The 9,557-nt window shown below is 33.2% G+C and overlaps 1 pseudogene; it reads left to right on the plus strand.

Moving 5' to 3' along the window:
- The first annotated feature begins 3,548 nt into the window (after positions 1–3,548).
- Positions 3,549–8,083, plus strand: LOC114292305 (G-type lectin S-receptor-like serine/threonine-protein kinase At2g19130 pseudogene; annotated as a pseudogene).
- The last annotated feature ends 1,474 nt before the right edge of the window (positions 8,084–9,557 follow it).

The following is a 9,557-nucleotide window of genomic DNA, read 5'->3' on the forward strand; positions in this document are numbered from 1 at the left end:
TCAAACCGTTCATAACATAGTTCCAGCGAAGGAAGTCTAATTGCTTCCAAGTATCTAGAGCCAAGAGTTTCTGTTTATCTTACTCATTGTCCTCCATGGCTGGTGAATTCTCACTCAAAAACCTTGCAAGGTTAAGAGTTATTAAGTAAAACAACATCTTTTTCTACTACCTCTTGAAATTCACGCCGATGAATTTCTCCGGGCGCTCATGATGGTTGAGTAGTCCCTTCGAAATAGAGGTCATAGTAGAGTTAACAACAGAGTTAACAATAGGGGTTGGCATTCCAATTGATATGGGATTCGGATTCCCATCAACATTCACTATCCGAGACCAACTGTAGCAACATCGGCAACAATTGTCATTTCTGATAAAGACAACATAATTTCAACTATTTTGTTTTTTCAAAAAACAAATTAAGACTAGAAAATTCCAAAACATTGAATATTAATTCAAAATTAACAGTCTCCACCAACTTCAAAAACCAAACAAAGTTAAGAAATTTTCTAGAAAGACTGGAGGGGTCACAATGGTTCCACTTAAAACCTAGTTTTTTTTTTTTTTTTTTTTTTTGATCGGAAAATGTTAGTTGTTAGATTAGCACCTATGGGAAAAAATATCTCCACCCTTGGCAATACCAAAGTGCTTGCACTCCCTTAATTCAATCCCCCTAGTTAATCTTAAACAAAACTTTCAAAACATTGTTGACTCATTGTCAATGAGAAACAAATTTAGAACTAAGTTTTCAAGGGATAACTAGGTTAATAAAATCTCAAGTCCCAAAACAGATTACAAGCAATTAAAAATTATTACAAGAATTACAAGCAAATAAAAATTACTATCAAAACTTACAAATAATTAAACATTGCTACCAAACTTACAAGCAATTAAAACCAATAAAACTTGCTACCAAACTACGAGCAATAAAATTGCTTCAAAACAAATGTAAGCACAACCAATCTAATAAGGATTCAAAGTCCAAGAATTCCTTCCACCCTTAGGTATTTCTGTGAAAAAATGGTTAGTAGTTTATTTTGTTCTTAATTTTCCTTTATCCTTTCGCTTCGATAAACATGTAGAGAAAGTTAAGGCCCAAACAAATAATTTAGAATTGTAAGAGTTTTATGCAATTAAACTACCAATTCTCAACTTCTAGCCATCTATGTAATAGCAAAATAAAGTAATAAATTAATTAAAGAATAAAATAGTAGACAAGTTACTAAACAAATAACTAAAAGAATAAAATAATAACTCTAAATAATTAAATTAATTTTAATTCCCAAGTGTTACACCAAAATATTAACTCCCAATAATTCAATTGATTTTAATTATGAAGAGTTATAACATATAAAACTAAAAAACCAAAAGCCGTGCAAACTAAAACAAAACAAAAAACTTGTTCTAGTATTTTTTTAATGAACTAAAAAAAACAAAGAACAAGTAAATTGATGAACTAAAATTTTTTTAAAAAAATAAAATCCAATTAGTTTGCAAAAAGAATTTGTTTGTTTTAATTTCTTTAGAAACATAAATAAAAATCTGTTTTAAGATTGTTGTAAATCCGTGTTTAAATAAAATTAAACATATACGGATTTATTAAAATCATATTTCAAATTACAAAATAGAAAATAAGTGAACTACTAAAACAGGAAATTACATGTTACATGAAGAATATAAATAAACATAAAGAAAACAAAATACTAGAGAGAAATATAATAAGGAAAACAAACCAAAGTCTATGTATCACACAGTTTCCTTAAAACAGATTTTGTTGCCTCAACAATGGGTGCAGGAGGAATGTCGACGTTTGTCTCTCCAGATACGATGGTGTATGACTGCTACTGTAAGAGCACTTCTAAGTAGCACCAGTGAACAAAAACACAAGCAACACTTTCTCACACTAGAAGAATATTTTTTGGTAGACTAACACAATAACAAGAGGGCAAGGAAAATTTTGGGGAAAAACCCAAGAGAGGGTGATCTCTATTTATACATAAAGGGGAGAAAGGAGGAGCTTTCAGCCATCTGACCTAGTCAGAAAAAGAATAAGATAAGTGGCCATCAACCTGGCCCAAGCCCACACCATATCCAATCCAACAAGCCGCAAGGCTCAAGCCCAAGTTCCACGAACCCAACCTTGTCTGGGTGAGTGGGCGAAGTGCGCGCGCGGCACTTTATGCATAACCAACTTGGGTCATAGTTTTCGCTTAAGCCCATCCTTGAAGCATTCATAATTCCCTTCTTTCGAAAAATTTGGATGACTCCAAAGGCTCACACCCTTAGGTAAAATTAGGGATTTAAATACCCATTAATGTTTTTCTCTATAATTAATGTGGGATAAGTGGTTATACATCTTCCCCAATACCTCATTCATGAGGCTAACTTTATGTGACAATTTTTCATTCAAATCTCATTGACTTTTTGTCATTCTTATTGTGATATAAAAAATCTCATTACAAAGAATCTAGACCCACTTGAACTCACTTAAACTCACCTCAAAATTGGCAATTGAGACCCACTTTAATTTTATATTAAAGTCACTAAAAAAATCATTATTTTTCAATATTTTTTGAACAAAATGATAGCTTAACTTGATCACGTACAAACCAGCCTAAAATAGCAAATGCCTAAAAAAACTCAATTAAGACAAATTTCATAAACCACAAAAGGAAGCCAATCTCGGCAGAAGTGGAGTGGGCAAAACGTGAGCCACCGGCCACGATAGCAAAATCAAAGACATTTGTTTTGTTTTATTCATTTATTTTTTGTTTTTCGTTTTTTAATCTGAGTGAGATTTTTTTGTATGAGCTTAGGCAAAAAATTCAATTTTAAATTTTTTTAATCTAAAAGTTTAAGCATTAAAATAATATGTTCATAAAGACATCATTCTACAAAATAACTAAACTACCCTCAAAAGTTCACACGCTCATATTTATTCAGAATAATAGATTTCTTATCTATTCAAAATTATGGTAGTGTTTAGTAGAATTTTAAAATTATAATTTGTGAATAGAGTTTTATTTTGAGTTTATGAGTTTTGGAATTATGATTTAAAATGTGAAAATTTATTTAGTTATGAGTTTTGAATTTTTGATATGACATATGAAATGAGAAAATTTTTTTGGTTATGAGTTTTGAAAAGTGTTTTCAAAACTTAAACCAAATACACAACTCAAAACTTTATCAAAAATTCTATCAAAACTTATAACCAGACTCTTTTTTAGAATTCAATTCAAAAAAATAATTTCTATATTTAAAAAATATCAAAAACAAATATATATATATATATATATATTTTTCTAAATAACAAGAGGTGATTGGCAATTGAAAAAAAAAAAAAAAAACTGTTTCGGTCAACCAGCCGGATGGCTGGCCGGACATATGTGAGGATATCTAGATAGACGACTGGATAGACCAAAAATTCAAAAATTAAAAATTTTACCAAACATGTTTTGAAATTGATTTAAAATAATGATTTAAAAACATCTAGCAAACATAACATTCAAATATGAGGGTGGAAAATTGATTAGAGTTGCCGAACACAGCCATTCCCTCAAACCCATTCTTTCTCTCTCTCTCTCTATATCTCTCTCCATCGCTGGTTAGGGTTTCCGACTCGGTTATCGCGACTGGAACAAGGCGTTGCAGCTGGTGAAAATAAGGCAGTGAATCGTTGGAGACGAAGAGTGGACCCGTCGTTAGGGTTTCGTTATTGATCTTTAACGTTATTAGGGTTTCATCACTGACCTCTAGATCGCCTCAGATTGCCATAGATCGTCTCCATCATCGTCCCGCACCGTCGTGTCCATCACCGCAGCCATCTCCCTCATATCGTCTTCTTCATTATGGTTTCGGTCGCCCTTGGTGGTTATGGTTTCATCGTTAGGAAAATTTTGAATATCAGATGATTCGCCCCTCAATATGTTAATTTTTATCAGTAGTTGATTTATGTTGGATGTTTGATTCAGTTCTCATAATTTTTTTTTGTTAGATCTGTGGATTTGTTGTTGTTGTTGTTAGATCGGTTGTCTCTTTATATATTGAATTTAAATTAGTAATTAATTTTTTTTTAAAATTTTTTATTCTTATGTTGAATAGATGCAGATCTTTGTGAAAACCCTAACTGGAAGCAACTTTGTACTATGACAGATAAAAAGGAAAGGGACAGATAAAGAAAGAGAAAAGCTGATGAGGAGTGAGACGAGATAAGGTGTTTGTATGATTTGTTGGTGTGTTTTTGTTGCAGTGAATAATTCCAACATATAAAAAACAAGTTTGTGAAATTTTAAACAGAGAAAAAAACCTACGGATTTTAAACAAATAGAGAGAAACCCATAGATAGATTTTAAACAGATAAATATAGAAACCCATTGATTTTGAACAAATATAGGAAAAAATTGAACAGATAGAAAAAAAAAAAAAAACTCAACAGATAGATATAAATTTGAATAGGTAGTCAAAAAATTTGAATAAATAGAAAATAATTTGAACAGATAGATATAAATATGAACAAATAGTCAAAAAAGAGTGAACAGATAAATTAAGGGATAAAATTGAGAAAAAAATATCCTTCAAAACTAACAAAATAACTTCTTACCAAACTATTTCACAAATGGTGGACCTTTAACTAATAAAAAATATTCACTGGATTTAATGTCTTTTACCCTCTTTTGATTGGATTTTTTAACAATTAACTCTTTCTGTATTGCTTTAAACTATAATTATGATAAAATATGTATTTTATGTCATTTTAATTAAATTAGTTCAATTATAGATGACTCTAAAAACTCACTGAGTGAACAATTATAACATTTACCTGTAAAGTATAAATTCACTTCAGTTTCTAATATTTGAGAGAGTTAACTGTTAAGTTTTAAAATTTAGTGTGTAAAATGTAAATAGGTCATATTTAAGGAGGTTTGCCATAATTTATCCTAAAATTAAAATTGGAGGACGAAAGTAACATCAAATGCATAATCTAAGGATTACAAATATATTTTCTCATTTAAAAAAACAATATTTGTGGATAACTCTAAAATTTTTGAATAAATTCTTTTTGAACAAAAGAATTGGCCAAACAGTCTCTAAATTTTTTTTGCTCCAATTTTTTATCATCATTTACAGTGAGAGTGAAGTCCAAAGAAAAGTAGTAAGACAGAAGAAATTAGAGACATACATTAAATTGTTGGAAAGGGGTTAGATGATCAAATAAAGAAACATTATTGACTTGAAAATTTTAAGTCAATAATGTTGAAATAACAAAATATCAGCCACTAAAAGCTTCTACTTCTCCTTCTTTTATCATGACCTTTGTTGCATTTTAAGGTTGATTCAAACATCTGATTATATAATAATATGAACAAAACTTTGAGCCCATAATGGGTATGAAAAACAACTCATCCTTCATGTTTTTGATTTTCTTTCGCTTCTTCTTCTCTTTCATCAACCATCTCTCCCATGGAGCTGACACCATCGCTGCAAATCAATCTCTTTCTGGGAACCAGACCATAACCTCTGCTGGTGGGAATTTTGAACTGGGTTTCTACAAACCAGGTAATTCCTCATACTATTACATAGCCATGTGGTACGCCAAAGTATCTACTTTAACAATAGTTTGGGTAGCCAATAGAGATAATCCCATCTCTGATAAGTATTCCTCTGTACTCAAAATCTTAGATGGTAATTCGGTTCTTTTAAATGAATCCCAAACCCTGATTTGGTCCACAAATCAGAACTCTACCACTTCCAATTCTGTGGTGGCTGGTCTTGGGGATGATGGGAATTTTATTTTGAGAGATGGGTCTAATTCAAATCAACCAATTTGGCAAAGTTTTGATCACCCTGCTCACACTTGGTTCCCTGGTGGAAAGATTGCTTACAACAAGCTGACCAACACACACCAACGTTTAACTTCATGGAAGAACTCAGAAGACCCTTCAACAGGACTGGATTCTCTTAGTCTTGATGCAAATAATAGTCAGTATGTTATATTTTGGAATGGGTCTAACCAGTATTGGACTAGTGGTTCTTGGAATGGGCAGATTTTCAGCTTGGTACCTGAAATGAGAACTAGCTGTATCTTTAATTTTAGCTATCACGACAATGAGAATGAGAGTTACTTCATATATTCTATGTATAATCCTTCGAATATTTCTAGATTTATTATGGATATTTCGGGGCAAATCCAACAACTCGATTGGTTGGAAGGCACAAAGCAGTGGAAATTGCATTGGGCTCAATCGAGACAGCAATGTGAGGTTTATCATTTCTGCGGGCAATATGGAATATGCAATAATATTATACAATCCTTCTGTAATTGTTTGACGGGTTTCAATCCTAAGTCGGTCCATTATTGGAATTTAAGTGATTATTCTGGAGGGTGTGTGAGGAGAACTGAGTTATTGTGTAGGAATATTACTGCTGCTAATCAAGAGAAAGACAGGTTTTGGGAAATTCCCAACACGAGATTGCCTGAAAATCCTCAATCTGTGGCTGTTGGCGGTGCCGCTGAATGTGAATCTTCTTGCTTGAATAATTGCTCTTGCACTGCTTATGCTTATGATAGTAATGGGTGTTCAATTTGGATTGGGGAGTTCATGAATCTGCAAGATGGTAGTGGAAACACTCTTTATCTCAGACTTGCTGCTTCTGAGTTTCCAAAGCCTAAAAGGAAAATGGGGATTATTATTGGTGCTGTAGTGGGTTCAGTTGCAATAGTAGTCGTCTTGGGCCTCATTTGTGCTGTTCACAGGAAGCAACAAAACAGGATTATAGCAACCCCCTGTTTGCTTTGGCCAAACACTTCTCGATGGTTGAGCTTTCTACATGAAGAGAGGATGACAACAGTTTATGGTTCATTAGTTGCATTTAGATACAAAGATCTACAAAAAGCAACCAAGAATGTCTCGGAGAAAATGGGAGGGAGGTGGTTTTGGCTTTGTTTTCAAAGGGACATTGCCTGATTCCACTGTCATAGCTGTGAAGAAGCTGGAAAGCATCAACCAAGGAGAGAAGCAATTCCGAGTAGAAGTCAGCACCCTTGGCACTATCCAACATGTTAATCTTGTTCAGCTTCGTGGGTTCTGCTCTGAAGGTAAAAGCAAGTTGTTGGTATATGATTACATGCAGAATGGATCCTTGCATTCCCATCTCTTCCATGAAAATGAGTCAAAAGTCTTGGACTGGAAAACAAGGTACCAAATTGCACTAGGGACAGCTAAGGGGTTGGCTTATCTCCACGAAAATTGCAGGGACTGTATCATACATTGTGACATAAAGCCATCAAACATTCTATTAGACATTGACTTCCGCCCAAAAATAGCAAATTTTGGTGTGGCAAAGCTTCTTGGACGAGAATTTAGCAGGGTTCTAACTGCCATGAGAGGGATAACGGGCTATCTTGCACCAAAGTGGATATTAGGAGTGGCTATTACCACCAAAGCTGATGTGTACAGCTACGGTATGATGCTCCTTGAATTGATATCGGGAAGAAGAAACACTGATCAATCTGAAGAAAGGATAGTTAAATTCTTTCCAGTCTGGGCGGCGAGTGTAGTCATAAAAGGTGGAGATGTCCTTAGCCTATTAGACTATAGGTTGGAGAAACATGTTGATGTTGAAGAGGTATGGAGAATTTGTAAAGTTGCTTGTTGGTGCATCCAAGATGATGAGAATGATAGGCCATCAATCGGTCAGGTAGTTCAGATCCTTGAAGGGATTCTTGATGTGGAGCCGTCTCCAATTCCTCATTTGCTCCAAGCCCTTGTTGCCGACAATGAGCATATCTATAATTTTCGCTTTTCTTCGCTGATTCATTCTTCGAACATAAGTCACGACTATGGAGCAATCCTTCAACTGTTACCTTTGGCCAAGAGCATTGTATTGTCCAGTTGCAAGTCTAAGTCTAAAACAATAAAACATGGATGTGCTTGAGTAGTATTTTGTTACTTGCTATGTATTATTTTGTTGTATTAGTCTATGTAATTCGTTTATGGTTTCGCTGTAGGATCGTTGTTTAACTTTTTCATGTACAATTTTTTCAAGTGGAAGTTTGTTAAAGCAAAATAAGCCCCAAGGGTTAGTGAATTCTACTGTTTTGAATGAATTGGTTAGAAATTTTATTGTTTTGAATTTATTTATTTATTATTATTACTTTTTTTATTATTTAATTTTTAAACTTGTCTTCGGATCCTGAAATTGTAGAGGAAAAATAAAAGGGAATAGAAAAGTAAAAAGTGTGCTTCTATTTCTCAAATCAAAAATTCAAACACAATCTTAGAGTGTGCTTGGATGATAGAGATGAGATTGTTCAATCTTCCATTGGTTAGAGGGGACTTATAGGAATAAATTATCAATGTGAATCCCTTTTTTCTAAAGGATGCTGTATCAAGATATTCTCTTTTATTATGGTCCAAGAAAGTTTTAAATTAACAAAACTAAAAAAATAATTTATAAATGTTCAAAAGACTATTTTATCATTTTCCAATTGTTTAATAAGTAATAGCATGAGGGTAAAATGGAAATTTCACGCATTAGTCTTATGTGATACCAATCCTATGGAAATAATCTCATCCCCTCCTAGGATACAATAATCCCTCATATGAGGGACTAATAATTCAGAGGGACTATTGATCCGGAGCAAAAAAATTGAACCAAACAATGGACTATTAGTTTGAATGGACTAATAGTCCAATCCCATGAAATAATCCCTCAAAACAAACACACTCATAGAGTTGTATGTGGACGTTGCCTTTCATATTAGTTGGTAGTGTTTGGTAGACTGAAAAAAAATAGAATGTAATGATTGTTTTATTAAATATTCCATTCTCATATTTGGTTTACTAAAAAAGTAATAAAAATATATTATAAAAGAATGAAAGGGATATTTAATCTAACATTCTTCTCTAACTTTTGATAATGGAAGGAGTCCACAATATTTTTTTTTTTTTTTGTAGTGTAAGATCCCTCTCATACTCATCTTCTCCATCCCCAGCCGTCCATGGCTTCCGAGAAAGAATTCATTCTCGCAGCAATCTCCTCTAATAATCTCTCTCCCACTCTCTATCTCTCTCTCTCTCTCTTGCAATCCCTCTCTCTCTCACACCATCTCTCTCCAGCCAGCGACTGGAACTAGAATTCGCGACCACTACCAGAATTTGTAATCATCAAGTAAGTTCTTCTTTCTCTCTATCTCTCTCCCAATATCAGTACCACAATTGATGATGATGGTCGTCGACAGCTCAATATATATATATATATATATATATATATTTGGTGTTTTCAAAACTCTGAACTTGATTTTATGTTTCAGTTTGAAGATTCTCTCATTGAATTGATTCAAAGCCTTGCAGAGATGTGGTTATTGTGAGAATTAGGATAATTTTAATTCAGAAAGAAGAATACCTCCTGCCATGATGTTCAAGCCTTTGAATCTTTATCCTTGAATGATCAAACCTTGAATGCGTAAAAAGCCCACTCACAGAATACTTTTACTGAACCATATGGGAAAAGTGAAAGGAACAAAGTTTCAAGCCTATTTTATTCACAAAACAACGTCTGT

The sequence above is a fragment of the Camellia sinensis genome, chromosome 7 (genome assembly GCF_055761805.1).
Source record: "Camellia sinensis isolate YWXY chromosome 7, ASM5576180v1, whole genome shotgun sequence".
NCBI classification, from domain to species: Eukaryota; Viridiplantae; Streptophyta; class Magnoliopsida; order Ericales; family Theaceae; genus Camellia; species Camellia sinensis.